The sequence below is a fragment of the Sorex araneus genome, chromosome 6 (assembly GCF_027595985.1).
Source record: "Sorex araneus isolate mSorAra2 chromosome 6, mSorAra2.pri, whole genome shotgun sequence".
NCBI lineage: Eukaryota > Metazoa > Chordata > Mammalia > Eulipotyphla > Soricidae > Sorex > Sorex araneus.
Window position 1 is genome coordinate 21109333 of NC_073307.1, and position 15535 is coordinate 21124867.

Below are 15535 nucleotides of genomic sequence, written 5' to 3' on the forward strand. Positions count from 1 at the left end.
TGTTGCAAACCACAGCAACCAAAAGGAGAGAGAGAACAAAAGGGAATGCCCTGCCACAGAGGTGGGATGGGGTAGGGGGGATGGGTTGAGGGGTTGGGACAAATACTGGGATCATCATTGGTGGGGAATGGGCACTGGTGGAAGGATGGGTACTCGAGCATTGTGTGACTGAAACACAAGCACAAAAAGTTGTAAGTCTGTAACTGTACCTCACGGTGATTCACTAATAAAAAATTAAAATAAAATAAAAGTGCCAAGTCCTGAGGTGCTTTTTCCTTCTTTCTTTTTTTTTGTCTTTTTCCTTCTTTCTTTTAGGAAAGCATGGGCATGAATATTTTCTTTCAGAGTTGCAGTTTCTAAAACTAGAAAGCTTCTCAAACATGGAAATTCTTGGGGCTGAGCAATAGTCCAGTGGGTAGGGTGCCTACCTTGTACGTGGCTGACCCGGGTTCAATCTCCAGCATCCCATATGGTCCCCTGAGCACTGCCAGTAATAATTACTGAGTGCAGAGTCAGGAGTAATTCCTGAGCATTGCTGTGTTGGACCCCACACCTCAAAAAAAAAAGATGCAAATTCTTGGGGCTGCAGAGATAATAGAGAGGATAAGGTTCTTGCCTTGCATGTGGCCCTACCCTGGTTCAAGCCCCAGCACTGAATATGGTCCCCCAAGAACTGCCATTAGTGATCCCTTAGCACAGAATCAGGAATAACCTTTGAACACCCCCAAGCCCAGAATAAAATGGTTTAAAATTTTTTAAAAAGATGCAAATTTCTTAGGTCTCAGCAAGCTCCCCTATCTCCACTTCTCCAGGAGGAGCAAAAGTTCCCCCTCCCCTTAATTTTGACACCACACGTCACTGGAGAGGGCCCTTGAGAAAGGTGCTATTTCTCCCTTCGGTTTTCTTCCTCCTCCATGGAAAGCATGCATTCTACCGCTGAGAGACAGCCTCGCCCCTCGAGCATTTACTCAACTTTTTGGATTAATAGTGGCTTCGAGGAGATTTGAGGAGATTTTACTATGACTCTGGGGAAAAAGTGCCTCGCAGTGGTGCTCGCACATTTACATGTGGGCCACACCTCAAATTTCGGCTCTCACCCACGGAACCGTGGGGCACAGGGATAGTCGCCCTCGTTCAGTTGTGGGGCTTGCACCTTTGCATGAGGGCTTTCCCTTTTAGCCAAGACACACCAGCTATGGTCATGGTGTTTGCCAGGTGTTGCACTTCCCAGTGTGGCTACTACTTAATAATTAGTTACTAACTTGTAATTAGTTACTACAAATTTAGTAAATAACGATAAATTTCAATTTGACTTCAGTAGAGAGAAGGATGTTCAACCAACCTTCTGATGAGAATACAGATTAGTATTGTCTTTTCTATATGGAAATCTGAAATTCTGCATATAAATTCTAGTATGAGTATTATATGAATATAATCTAAAAATAAATCACATATAAGAAGAAAGATATATATGCCAGAATACAGACTAACAGAATACAGAAAACAGACTACATCACTGTTTACATGAAAAATTGTGGCAGCAATCTTCCAACACCTAAAAATTACAGGTAAAACTTAAATTTAATATGTACTTTTTTTATAATGGAATATTATTTAGTCAACAAAACAAACATAAGAAATTGATATGGGAAGATGTTCTGATGTGGTGTTGAGTAAACTAACAGTGTATGTTATATCCGAGTATACAGCATGGCATGGATGTTGTAGATTAAAATATATTGGTAAGATGCCACTTGTATCACTTGTCATCCCATTGCTCATTGATTTGCTCGAGTGGGCACCAGTAACATCTCCATTCGTCCCTGTCATGCGCTAGTGAAGCCTAATGGCATCTGCTCGCTCCAAGAACATGAACAGCCTCAAACCATTCATTCAGGGTCTTGATGAAGAAAGTCTGACCATCTCGTAGGTGGGCAGCCAGGCGTTCTTTTGACATTCCGTGGAATCCAGCTGGTAACAGCTCTAGTCCAGCGGTCATCTCCCAATCGCATTACGTTTCCAGGCCATCTAGTTTTCGATGCCTTGGCAAACAAAACAGCGTGCCTGATCCTCAATCATCGACGGAGGTCAGAACTCCTTCTCTCACTTGAGTGAAATGTGATATTCCAAACATAGCTCTTTCGATTCCTCTTTGGGAGGTCCGAAGAGCGTTCTTATCCTGTTTTCATAAGATATATGCAGATATATTAACCATGATCTCTAAGGAGTTGAGAAAATTGGGTGAGAATTTAATTTTCTATGTCTTTGGGTTTGTGAGATTTTTTGTTTCCTATTTAGTTTTGAGGTCATACCAGGTGGCGGTTGGAGCTATTTCTCTGATTTGAGATTTCTAAAGTCATGATGCCTGCCAGGGGCTGTACCCCTTTTTAGTATGCTCATACTCACCTGGGATGGAGCGATAGCATTGCGGGTAGGGCATTCGCCTTTCACGTGGCCGACCCGTGTTCGATTCATCTGCCCATCTCGGAGAGCACGGCAAGCTACCGAGAGTATCATGCCCGCACGGCAGAGCCTGGCAAGCTACCCGTGGTGTATTGGATATGCCAAAAACAGTAACAATAAGTCTCACAATGAGAGACGTTGTTGTGGCCGCTCAAAGAAATCGATGAGCAACGGGATGACAGTGATACTCACCTGGTTGTGGTGCATCTAGAGATTGCTCGAGGTGCTGTGCACAGGGAGTGATCCCAGCAGTGACAGGATCACAGTGCACATGGGGCACTCACTGGACATTGAAAATCTGACCATAGCTTGCCAGGCACTCCAAGGCCTAACATCTTAAACTGTAGGTTTATGCAAACACAAAGGGGGATGTTTAACTGAATCTGGGGGAGACAAAAAAAATTGACAACAGCAAAATGTTTCTGAGTGAGTAATATTCCAAAACCAATCAATCATATGGTGAATTTGAGGTGTTTTTGACAATGATTACTTGTATTTCTATTATTATTATTATGCTTTTTAGGTCACATCTGGCAATGCTCAGGGGTTACTCCAGGTTTTGCACTCAGTAATTGCTCCTGGTGCTCGGGAGACCATATGGGATGCCAAGGGTTGAACCCAGGTTGGCTATGTGCAAGGCAAACACCCTACCCACTGTGCTATCCCTCCACCCACACCCACCCTGGTATTTCGTGGGTGAAAAGAATTGCTACTGTGTAGGATGACATTGGTTTTTCCTTTCCCCCTTGCCACAAGGAGCTTAGGTTTATCCCGGTCACACCCATCAAGGTGCTCCCTTGTGTTTCTCATCTCCTCGTCCAGCAAACATATAAGCATTCATAATATTAATCATTTTGTATGGACACAGTAAGAGATGTATTAAGCTTACAGAATTGCTCTCCTGGGGCCATCTTGAACTCAGACTACAGTGCTCAGGCCAGATCAGTCTTTCCTATCCCTAGCAGGATCCTAGTCTTGTTGTTACTTTTGGATCATGACAGCATTTGTCCATGATCAAGGTCTTCACTTATAGTTAAAAATTAGGCACTTTGGCTAGACCCATCTTGATGCCAGGGTAGCACATAACTCACCGCTTGCCCTGGGTCTGTCCCATCCCTCGTCGGGACCCTGCTTTTGGGGTGCTAGGGACTGAGGGCAACTGAGGCTTAAGTCGAGAAAGCAGATGCCTGGGAATGAATAATATTCAAACCAATTAAACCCCAAGTTACAAAAGCATAATATTGTCTTTTTGTGTCTATACAAAAAGGACATTGCTTTAAAGTAAACTATTCAAAAGACATAAGGAGAGGAGAAAGGCAACATTTGTTTTCTTTTTGGGTCACACCTGGCATTGCACAGGGGTTACTCCTGGCTCTGCACTCAGGAATTATTCTGGCGGTGCTTGGGGGACCATATGGGATGCTGGGAATTGAACCTGGGTCGCGTGTAAGGCAAACGCCCTACCTGCTGCACTATCGCTCCAGCCCCAAGAAAGGGAATATTAACTTATAAATTCAGTGTCCTAGAAAGATCTGACCTTACAAATTAATAGAGTATATTAGGGGGGAAAGCTGATTAACTGTTTGGGGAAGAGAGCATAGGGAAGTAGTTACAGATAAACAAAGAAATGGGAGTGACTCGGGAGCACCTTGATGGGTGTAACCGGGATTAACCTAAGCTCCTTGTGGCAAGGGGGAAAGGACAAAGCAATGTTATCCTACACTACTGTTTCGAGAAAGTTTAAGAAACCCAGCCCTAGGCCACTGTGACATTCCTTTGGGTCTCATGGCTAATTATTATTATTTTTTTAAAATGATATTCTTTTATTTATTTATTTATTTATTTTGCTTTTTGGGTCACACCCAGCGATGCTCAGGGATTACTCCTAGCTTTGCACTCAGGAATTACTCCTGGCGGTGCTTGGGGGACCATATGGGATGCCGGGGATCGAACCTGGGTCGGCCGCGTGGAAGGCAAACGCCCTACCCACTGTGCTATCGCTCCGGCCCCTCATGGCTAATTATTTATGACCTTTTCTCCTTAGGTTCTATTTCAGGGTAAACATTCCTAATGATATGTCTTAAGAATTTTCTCACTGTTAGGAAGACAGACCTCTGTGGTCACAGGCTGCTCATCCGTAGACAGCCATGCTTCACCATCTTCCAAAACCTGCCATAACTACAACCTAAGTTGAAAAGACGAAAGAAGAATCAACTTCCACATCCTTGTCACCAGTGTATACTACTGTTTGTCTTTAAAAAATTGTTTTAATTGAATTACCATGAAATACAGTTACAAAGTTGCTCATGATTGGGTTTCAGTCACAGGATGCTCCAATACCCGTCCCTTCACCAGTATACATTTTCCACCACCAATGTTCCCAGATTCCCTCCCACTACCACCCCTATCCCCCACCCTCATCCCAGCCTGCCTCTATACCTCTATAACTGACACTTCTCTCTCTATCTCTCTTTCTCCCCCCCTTCTGGGAACTATGGTTTGCAATATAGTTACAGTGTGTTTTTAATGAGAAAGACACTACTTAGTGTCTCTGAGCAAGAGAAATCAGATATTAGATTTGTGCACCCTGCCATTGCCATGAAGTTCATGTACCCATTAAAATGGAATTGACCCATTATTAGAAAAAAGGACTGAAAAATTTGAAATTTTGCCATCACAAGCACAGTGGATATCTATTTTGTTTTCCTCTGTGATGTCCTCTTCCTTTCATAACGCTACTTGATTCTTCTGGAAAGAAACACTTTTCCCTCACCTTTAGTCATGCACTTTGGGGATTGGGCAGATCCCCTTAGCCTTCCAGGAATGGATCCATGATCTGCATCTGGCCCACCAGAGTGTTCCCTGCCTGGCGCGATGGTGTGAGATAGTTTCAAAAATTGATACATGGATCGCTCTGGTCACCATTTCTAAAGATAGAATGTGAAGGTGAAAATGGTGAATTAAGTCAATGAATCCAAATAATTCTATTTAAAGAATGAATTTTCACTTCCTCAAAGGAAAGTGAATGAATGAAATAGCTTTCTTGATTTCTTCATATTTAAGACTGTTCTACATAATATATTTGTTGTTATTTTTCTCTTAATATGAACATTTTTACCCACAGATAAAAAATAATAGAGTTAATACAATGAATATTCTGGATTTCATTTTAAATGAGTTCCATTTCAGAATCAACAATTAATATTTTGCCAAATATTTACTTAATGCAAAACAAGTGTGTGTGTGTGTGTGTGTGTGTGTGTGTGCGCGTGCGTGCATATGTGTGTAGGGGGCAGGCATTGGGGTTCAAATCCAGAATGTGACACATGCAAGGCAAGTGGTCAATTTCTTGCACAGTGCCAGGAGAAACTTGAGCATCCTTGGTATGGCTCCTCCAAAAATCAATGAAGGCTGAAATGAAAGTACAGTCGATAGGGTGCTTACCATGTATGCATCCGACTTGGGTTTGATCCCTAGTACCTTACATGATCCCCTGAATCTCACCAGAAGTTATCCTTGACTGCAGGGCCAGGAGTAAGTCCTGAGCACAGTCAGTATGGCAAAAAACAAAACCAAAAAAACCCCCAGAAAACTCAACCCCCACAAAAAATCAATCAAGACGTTGCCCAAGTGAAGCCAGAGGCCTCCAGTCCAAGGAATCTTTCTGGAAGCACGAAGGAAAGAGGATTTCTCTTGATAATGGGGGTTCAACTGGCCAAATGGAAACATGGGGTTGCTTGGGACTCTACTCGAGAATTAGTAACAAGATGGGTTAGAGGTGTTTTCCTATTTCAACTATATTTTATTAGTTAACGTCATTTTATTAGTTATTCCTATTTTAACTTGTTTTATGCCTACGTGGTGTCACACATTCATGGTTTTCTAGTTTAAATAAGGCAAAATATTTGAGTTTTAATTTTGTTTCTCACAATTAAAACAACCTTTGTTCAAAAACTTTTGGAGTTGCTAAATATGGGTTCTCTGGGGAAAAGATTTAGTCAGCTTGTCTGGGGGTACAGCTCAGGGTGGAAAAACATTGCTCTGAACGGGTACTTTTTGGGGCCTATTTATAAAATGCTTGGGGTGTTTTGCGCAGATTTCAGCCCAGCCCCATTGTATTCCTCTTCCTGTTCTGAAAGACCATGAACTTTTTCCGCTCGGCATGAACTATAGTGATAGAGACATGGATTCTCCACAAAGCTTTTTGATTTCCCTGATTTTTATTCCTTTTCTATTCTTGGGCAGAGTCTCCTGGCCTTGGCTCTCCCCTCTGGCAGGTCCCCCACACCCTCACTTTCTCTGGTGAGCAATGGGATAAATAACCCCGCCTGTGTTATGCTGTTACCCGGCTCCATCTCTTACACAGGTTTAAGTCATCAGTGATTGAAAATATTCACTTTCTTTGGACTTTTTCATAAACAGATTGAATCAGATGTGGCGTGGAGCCTAGGAAAAGCCACCACCAGTTCCTGCTTGAGCGACTCACTTCCTCTCCTCACAGAGTTTCCGATGACTATTTCATTTGAGGCCCGGCTAAGGACGCCCCCTCCCCTTCCCGCCTAGGAAGGTCCCAGTCTCAAGACGTCTTTGTCAGCTAGATGGGCTACTTCAGAGTTTTCTTGGCAAAATGTCACTTGGGAAAGTTACTCGCATCTCCTTCCTTGAAGCTTTCTCGGCGTTAGTACCAAGCCTTAGAAATGCTTCACCACAACCCCTCCTTCTCTGGCAGACCATTGTACAGAATTCATTTTCAAAGGAAACAGGGTTGGACTTCCCCATTCTTGAGGCTCTCAGGAGGTAAACCCACTTGGGAGAGAGTCTTAAGAGCCTTCCATTCTTTTCAATTCAATTCAGGACTCTCAGGAGCTACCCACAAACCACAGAATCTTTTTTTTCTTTCTTTTTTTTTTTTGTCACCCCTGGGTGGGGTGACTGAGAGATTTAAATGAAGGGCATGGGAAAGAGCCAAGAGAGGCAGATCTAGTAAGAGGATGTGTGAGGCAGAAGTGGAATATGCCTAAGAGCAGTAGGTTTCGAACAGCTGTAATTTCCAAACGTTCATAATACCGAGGGTGTTTCAGGCACCATTCTAAATCCTCACTGTAGTCGTCATTTGATCCTCACACAAACTCTGTGCAAAGGTTATGAACTACATCATCCTCATTTTTTTTTTTTTGCTTTTTGGGTCACACCCAGCAATGCACAGGGTTTCTCCTAGCTCATGCACTCAGGAATTACTCTTGGTGGTGCTCAGGGGACCATATGGGATGCTGGGAATCGAACCCGGGTCGGCCACGTGCAAGGCAAATGCCCTACCTGCTGTGCTATCGCTCCAACCCCCCTCATTTTTTTCGAGGGATAATGATTTGAGTCATTATAGTGGTGTTTATGGGAGTCACTCCGGCAATACTTGGGGGACTGTACGCAATGTCAGGGATCTACCATATAAGATCAATGTAAGGCAAATGCCTTTATCTCTTTACTCTCTTTGGCTCTGCATCATCCTTATTTTTTTCATGTGGGGGAAACTGAGCTACAGAGAGAGAAACAAACTTGTTCAACTGCATTGGGACATTATCTCAGAATTTGCTTTTAATCATTATAACACACTATAAACAAGGCTCTCTTTACTGGGTAACCAACTGGCCTGGTTGGCTGAGGGCTGAATTGTTTCACAGAGTGGAGGTTTTCCATATAAACTGGGGCAGGTCTGGGAAAACTGTCATGGTTCCTTTACCAAAGAGTGGTTCCTTTACCATTTGAGTGATGCAAAGACAGCTGGGAGAAAAATAAATCAGCTGTGTTAAGGCAGAATTAAGAAAGAACTAAATACTGAACAGGAATTTTGACTTTTGAAATTATTGTTTGAGAAGGTGCCAGGAGTTGAACCCAGGGCCGCAAGTGCTCAACCTCTGAGCTACAATTCCGGCCCTTTTAGAACAAGAATCTTGAAAAGCAGATGAACATCTGCTATCTGAGTTCTGGCTCTTTGTGTCTGAGTGGCTGTTCTAGCTCTGATCTGATTTCTCATCTGTCTTCTGTGAGCGTGTCCTGGGCAGCCATTTACCACTGCCTCTCATTTCTCTCTTTTTTCTATTTCTATTTCTATTCTAGTTTCTATTCCTCTTTCTTTTTTCTTTTGGAGAGGGGAATGTTGGGCCATATCAGGCAGTGCTTGGGGATCACTCCTGGAGGTGATTAGGGGAACCATGTATAGTACCAAGGATCGAACTGGTGTCTGTCATGAGCAAGACAAACACTTTAACCCCCATACTATCTCTCTGACTTATCATTGCTCTCTCTATCCTGTTCTCTTCTTTTGGGGGACTGTGCCACATATCAGACCCAGGGAGTTAGGCACTTGAGTCACAGGCTCTGCTTCCCAGCCATGGCTAGAGCCCATCTTTATCCCTTTTCTCTTATTGGTTAGCATGTTTCTCTAGCCCAGTCTTATCATGGCAGCTGGATTTTCAAATATCTCTTCTAGCATCTTTGCCATGGACTCCTACTTTGCCTACAAGACTCTTGTCTTACAGGAGCTCCTCTTTGTTCTTTCTATTTCTGGGGTCATTTTCTCTCCAGAAAAATTTTCATATTTTATTACTATTAGTGCTGGAGTGATAGCACAGCGGCAGGGTGTTTGCCTTGCACACAGCTGACCCGGGTTCAATTCCTCCGCCCCTCTCTTGGAGAGCCTGGCAAGCTACCGAGTATCTCGCCCGCACGGCAGAGTCTGGCAAGCTACCTGTGGCGTATTCGATATGCCAAAAACAGTAACAACAAGTTTCACAATGGAGATGTTACTGGTGCCCACTTAAGCAAATTGTTGAGCAACGGGATGATAGTGACAGTGACAGTGTGATTCCCACTGCACCATGAACTGCTCTTTTATTTATCTGTAGACTTGTAATATTGACACATAAAAACAATTAAGGATGATTAGGTGCAACTATATACCAGAAATTTTGCAAGAGTTATCTCATTCCATCCTGGTAACAACTGGTGAGATGGGTACTATTATTATCACTAATTTTCAGTTTGAAGAAAGCATAATCTAAGAAATTAAGTAGATTTCCTTGGTTCTCACAACTTCTGAATGACAGAAATAGAATTTCAACTTAGGAGGATCCAGTGGCCAAGGCACTTGCTTTGCATGTGGCCGAGCCAGGTTGGATCCCTGGCACCTCTGGTCTCCAGAGCCCCGCTAGGAGTGACCCTGAGCACAGAGCCAGGAGTAAGCCCTGAGCACTGCTGGATATGGTCCAAAAAACAAACAAACAAAAAGTTGAAGCTAGGAGGTCAAACTTCAAAGCCTACACAGTAGTCATTCTGCTAAACTTCCTCTAAAAATGAATGAACAATTTGGATTCTATCTATTTAACAAAATAGGGAAGATCAAATGATTTGATGAACAGGAAATTGCTTTGTAAGTTGAAAAGCTCTGATGTTAGGAACTATTAATTACCCAGCAAAACCTGCCCTTTATTTCATAACAGTAGAAATCCTGGTGTTTCTGTAGACACTGCTGTCCATCTTAAACCTCTTTCTCTTGCCATTCCTTCTATGTAGAGTTCTCTTTACCTAGCTTTTGGCATAACTGGCCCATTCTTGTTTTTCAGGTCTCATCTCAAATATTATGTTCTTCCAGGGTGCGTCTCACACCTATGTGGCCTCTACTTTATCAAGCTCTAATCATGTTGCTGCATTTATTTTTCTTGAAAGAAATTATTTTAGGGGCTAGAGAGATAGTACAGTGGGCAGGGTGCTTGCGTTGCATTGGTCTGACCAAGGTTTGATCTCCAGCATCCTAAATGGTCTCCTGAGCCCTGTCAGGAATGATCCCTGAGTACAGAGACAGGAGTAAGCCCTGAGCACTACTGGGTGTAGCCCCAAAACAAAAAAAATTAAATTTTAGGCACCATGATTTAAATACTGACAGTGACAGGGTTTCATGCATAAAACATCCCAATACCAATGATACCTGCTAACAGTGTATTTCCTTTCACCATTGTCCTAGTGTCCCCCTGGCCCTCTCAGTTCTATTTTCTCCCCCACCCCACCTGCCCCCCTTCAGTGATATGCTTTTTTTTTTTTTGCTTTTGGGTCACACCTGGAGATGCTTAGGGGTTACTCCTGGCTCTGCACTCAGGGATTACTCCTGGCGGTGCTCAGGGGACCATATGGGATGCTGGGAATAGAACCCGGGCCAGCCGAGTGCAAGGCAAATGCCCTCCCACTGTGCTATCTCTCCAGCCCCCAGTGATATGCTTCTTATGTTGCTTTTTTTCCCCCTTAGGAAGACACTTGATTTGCTTGTGTCCAAACCAGGTTAGGACTCCAGCACCACATATGATCCCCCAAGTACCTCCAGGAAAGATCCCTGTGCACAGAGTTTGGCCCACCAAGCAAACAAACAAACAAAAAACCCAACATATTTTGGTTTGGGGAGATGGTTTAAAGGTCTGGAGCAAATGCTTTGCATACAGGATATCTGGGTTCAATCCTTGGTACCACTGAGTCTCCCAGCCCCAACCCTACTTATTACTAACAGTAACCCCTCTTATCAGAAATTATTTATTTGCATGTTCATTTTAAAAATCTTTTTTCTGCTGGAAGTTGTGCTTCACAAAGTCAAAGAATTTGTGTCTTGTTATTGCTACATCCCAAGGATGTAGATCAGCTCTTTAATATTTCCTTGACAAATGAATCGGTAAATGTATTGAATATGGTTAATCAGAGTTGAGGGGTAGGAGCAAATCACCTTTGTAAGTTTCATAACTGAACTTACTGAAATTTCTTTCTTTATTGGCCATACCCAGCAATACTCAGGGGTTACTCCTGGCCCCGTACTCAGGAATTCGTTGGGGGACCATTTGGAATGCCAAGAATTGAACCTGGGTCGGTCACATGCAAGGCAAATGCCCTACCCTCTGTACTGTCATTCTAGCCCCTGGAATGACTGAATTTTAGAAGGCATTAGTTAGAGACAAACCTTTTAAGTCTAAGGGCTCTTATTTAGGAAAATAACAGAAGCAAGAATCTCATGGACTATTTGCTAGGAAATATCCAGGACTGACATTCTTCTAGCCTTTCAAAGATTGTCTCTTCCTGCCATTTATAAGCTCCAGTGAGAGAAAGGAAATAACTTATTTTGAAGACCCAAATTAAAAGGAGACATAAAACATAAGATTGTAGCTCTCAGCCCACAAATGTTATCACATATTACCAACTTTATGCTCAGAGCAGTTTTTTTTTCTTTTTTCTTTTGGGCTACACCTTCCAGGTACTCAGGGGTTACTCCTGACTCTGTGCTCAGGGCTCACTCCTGGTGATGTTTAGGGGACAATATGGGGTACCCTGTACTATCTTTTTAATCTCTAGTTTCGGTTCTTTTAAGTACACACTTATAAAGGGAATTTCTAGGTGATAAAGATCATATAACAATTTTGTTATTTTTTTAAGGAACTATGATGCCTTTTTTTTAATAGTTTTGGCATTATAGTCCCATCAATACTGAATAATAGTTCCAATTTCTCCACATCTTGCCAGTGTACTTTATTAGTTTTGTGTTGCTTTTGGACCACACCCAGTGATGTTCAGGGATTATTCCTTCCTCTGCACTCAGCAATTACACCTGGTGGTGCTTGGGGGACTATATGGGATGCCAGGGATCGAACCTGAGTCACTTGCATGAAAGGAAAGTGCCTTACTCACTGTACTATCACTCCAGCCTGTCATAAAATCATTTTCAAAAGCTATGTCATGAAAATTTTCTCCAGTGTTTTCTCCTAAGAATAAATTTAATGGTTTTAGAGGATGGAGAATCTACAGTTCCACCCATGCAGCAGGAGTCTACAGTTCTACACAAATATTAAGAGGTTTACTTCTCAAAGATGCTTTTTAGAATATCACAGATGAAAGAATTTACTGATTTGATGACTTCATGAAGAAGAGAATTCAGGAGAAAGACACAAACGGAGCCATGACCAAAAAAAAAAAGAAAGAAAGAAAGAAAGAAATTGAGAGAGGCCCAGAGAGATAGTACAGTGGGATAAGTGCATGCTTTGTATGCAGCTGACCTGGTTTGATTCCCCTGAACTACATATAGTCTCTTGAGTGTTTGCTAAGCACAGAGCCAGGAGAAAAGCCTGAGCACTGCTGGGTGTGTCACCCCAAACAAACAAAAAACAATGAGAGAAGATTCTTATTTAAAGTCATATACTTGTAAGTAATGCAGGATGTCTTATATCTTGGTCCAGGTTCTAAGACTTATGCCACTTATATCTGTGTGAGGAGAATTTCTTTGGAATTTTAATATTAAATTAATTTTATCTAACATATTAAACTAAGTCTAGCTATTATTTATTATAATTAAGTTCTTCCCTCTTGGAGAGTATCCCGCCCACATGGTAGTGCCTGGCAAGCTACCCTGGTGTATTTGATATGCCAAAAACAGTAACAAGTCTCACAATGGTGATGTTACTGGTGCCTGCTCAAGCAAATTGATTAACAACAGTGCTACAGTGCTACAATTAAGTTCTTAGAAAGTCCTAGAGAATATAAAGTTGCAAAACACTTTTTTCTTTCTTAAGAGCATAATAAATACGCCTGAAAAGTTTTTTCTCATTGAATATTTATGTTGATTTATTTCCCTGTGAAGCATTATGATAGGTATTCTGTGTCTAAAGTGTCAGAGAACCATAATTATTCTATAGTTCCACATTTCCAAGAGTTTAGTGTCTAATAAAAAATATTAAGAGGGCCAGAATGGTAGGACACTTGCCTTGCATGTAGCTGACCTGTGTTTGATTTCCGGCATCCCATATGGTCCCTTGAGTCTGCCAGGAGTTGTTGCTGAGTACAAAGGGAGGAATTACCCCTGAACCCTGCTACATGTGGCCCCCAAACAAAAGCAAAATTAAGAAATTATGTGCATCAGAAGAGGGACATATAATCTTCAGGAGGGAGTTAATAGGAGATTGTTTTGTTGTCTGGAGGGTATGCACCTAGCAATGCTGAGGGGTTACTCTTGGCTCTGTACTAGAAATTACTCCTGGCGTTCTCAGGGGACCATATGAAATGCTGAGGACTGAATCCCAGTAGCACCCTATGCACTGTACTTTAGCCCCTGGAGAGACTTTTGGTTTGTGTGATGCAGTGCAAAAGATGGAACAAGAGAGAATGGAGAAGGCTGTCCATTTGACAGACTTTAAAAGACAAACAGCACGTTGCTAAGTACATCACTTAACTATAATGCCCATTTATTGAGGATCTTTTGTGCTATGCTTGGACTTTTTCATTCTGATCTCATTTATTTTGCATGTAATCTTGATAGGTCAACATGATTATTCACAAATTGAGGAGACAAAGACTATTGCAACATCAGTAGTAAATGGAACCAGACAGACCCAGAATAAGCTAACCAAACTTTACATTCGGATCTGTCTGATTCCAAATTCCCTGTGTTTTCTCTTCCCTCATGAGTTTATTGTTGTTGTTATGGGGGCTGGAGCGATAGCACAGCGGGTAGGGTGTTTGCCTTGCACACAGAAGACCCAGGTTCGATTCCTCTGCCCCTCTCAGAGAGCCTGGCAAACTACCCATGACGTATTTGGTATGCCAAAAACAGTAACAAGTCTCATAATGGAGACATTACTGGTGCCCGCTCGAGCAAATCGATGAGCAATGGGATTACAGTGATACAATGATTATTACTATTATTTTAATAGATCCTAACACCTGACTCTGTGTTCCGGGATCACTCCTGGCAGGGCTCACTTGGGATTGATTCCAGAGATGAATCCAAGTCAGCTGCATGCAAGGCAAGCACCCTAACTGCTGCATACTACCTCTCTGGCCTTCAGTTGCATTTTTACTATAATTCAGGTAACATGGTTTAAATAATGTTGAAGTTTATGATATGGGTGCATGAGTTTACTGGACCCCATCCTAAAAATGAGAGTATTATGAGTGCCCAATAGCCTCATAAATTAAAAAAAAAATTCTTTTTGGGAGGTAGGCTGGGTCTACCCAATTTGTGTCTGGATAACACCCAGGCATTTAGATGTTTTTCTAGGGCTACTAAGCTCTGCCCTGTTGCTCCCAGTCAGGCTGGGGATCCAAAGGGTGATAACAAGCGTGGCAAGTCCCTTATCCTTGTACCATCTCTCCTGCTCCTCTTCCTCACAAATGTTTAGAGTAGGTAAAACACCCACTTTTTTTTTCTTTTCATTTTGAAAAATCCAATTACTTTTTTTTGTTTCTTTTTTTTGCTTTTTTTCCTTTGTTCTTTTTTCTTGAAAAGTCCAATTACTACTGCTCTGCTTCACATGCTAAATCTGACAGCAGATCCTCAAAATGTGGCATGTTTCAGAGATAAGGCAAGTCTGCAAAAATTCAAGTTTCTATGCTCCAATCTTAAATATTCTCCAAGTAAGTTAGGGATGAAAACCCCGAGATCTCTTTATTTTATTTATTTATTTATTTATTTATTTTTTGCTTTTTGGGTCATAACCAGCGATGCTCAGGGGTACTCCTGACTCTGCACTCAGGATTTACTCCTGGCGGTGGTGTTCGCGGACCATATGAGATGCCGGGGACTGAACTTGAATTAGCCGCGTGCAAGTCAAACGCCCTACCCTCTGTACTAGAGCCCCACCCCTCCCCCACCTTAAAAAATCTCTTTAAAAAAAAATCTTTGTTTTAAATTTTTTCTAATTTATTTGAGTTCTTGAGAGCCACTGTATCTAGGTTGTCAGGAGAATTCAGTAGAATTCTTTGGAAGACTTCAACTAAGCTTTTTCTTTTTTCTCCTTACAGGCATGCCTGAGGCTCAGTTTGATTTTTTTTTTTTTTTCATCCCAGAAGAAGCAGAGAGTAGTCGCTAGATTGAATGAATGACGTTCTGGTCTGATTTGCGTATATCTCAATTTTAGCACAAATAGCAAACTACTTGTCAAAATGCTTAACAATACACAACCTGAACTGCTGTCTGGAAGCATGTGGAGAAATACTGAGAGGGCAGATCTGTCTTGGGGAAAGACCTACAGCGTTTGTCACCAGAGCGAGCAGA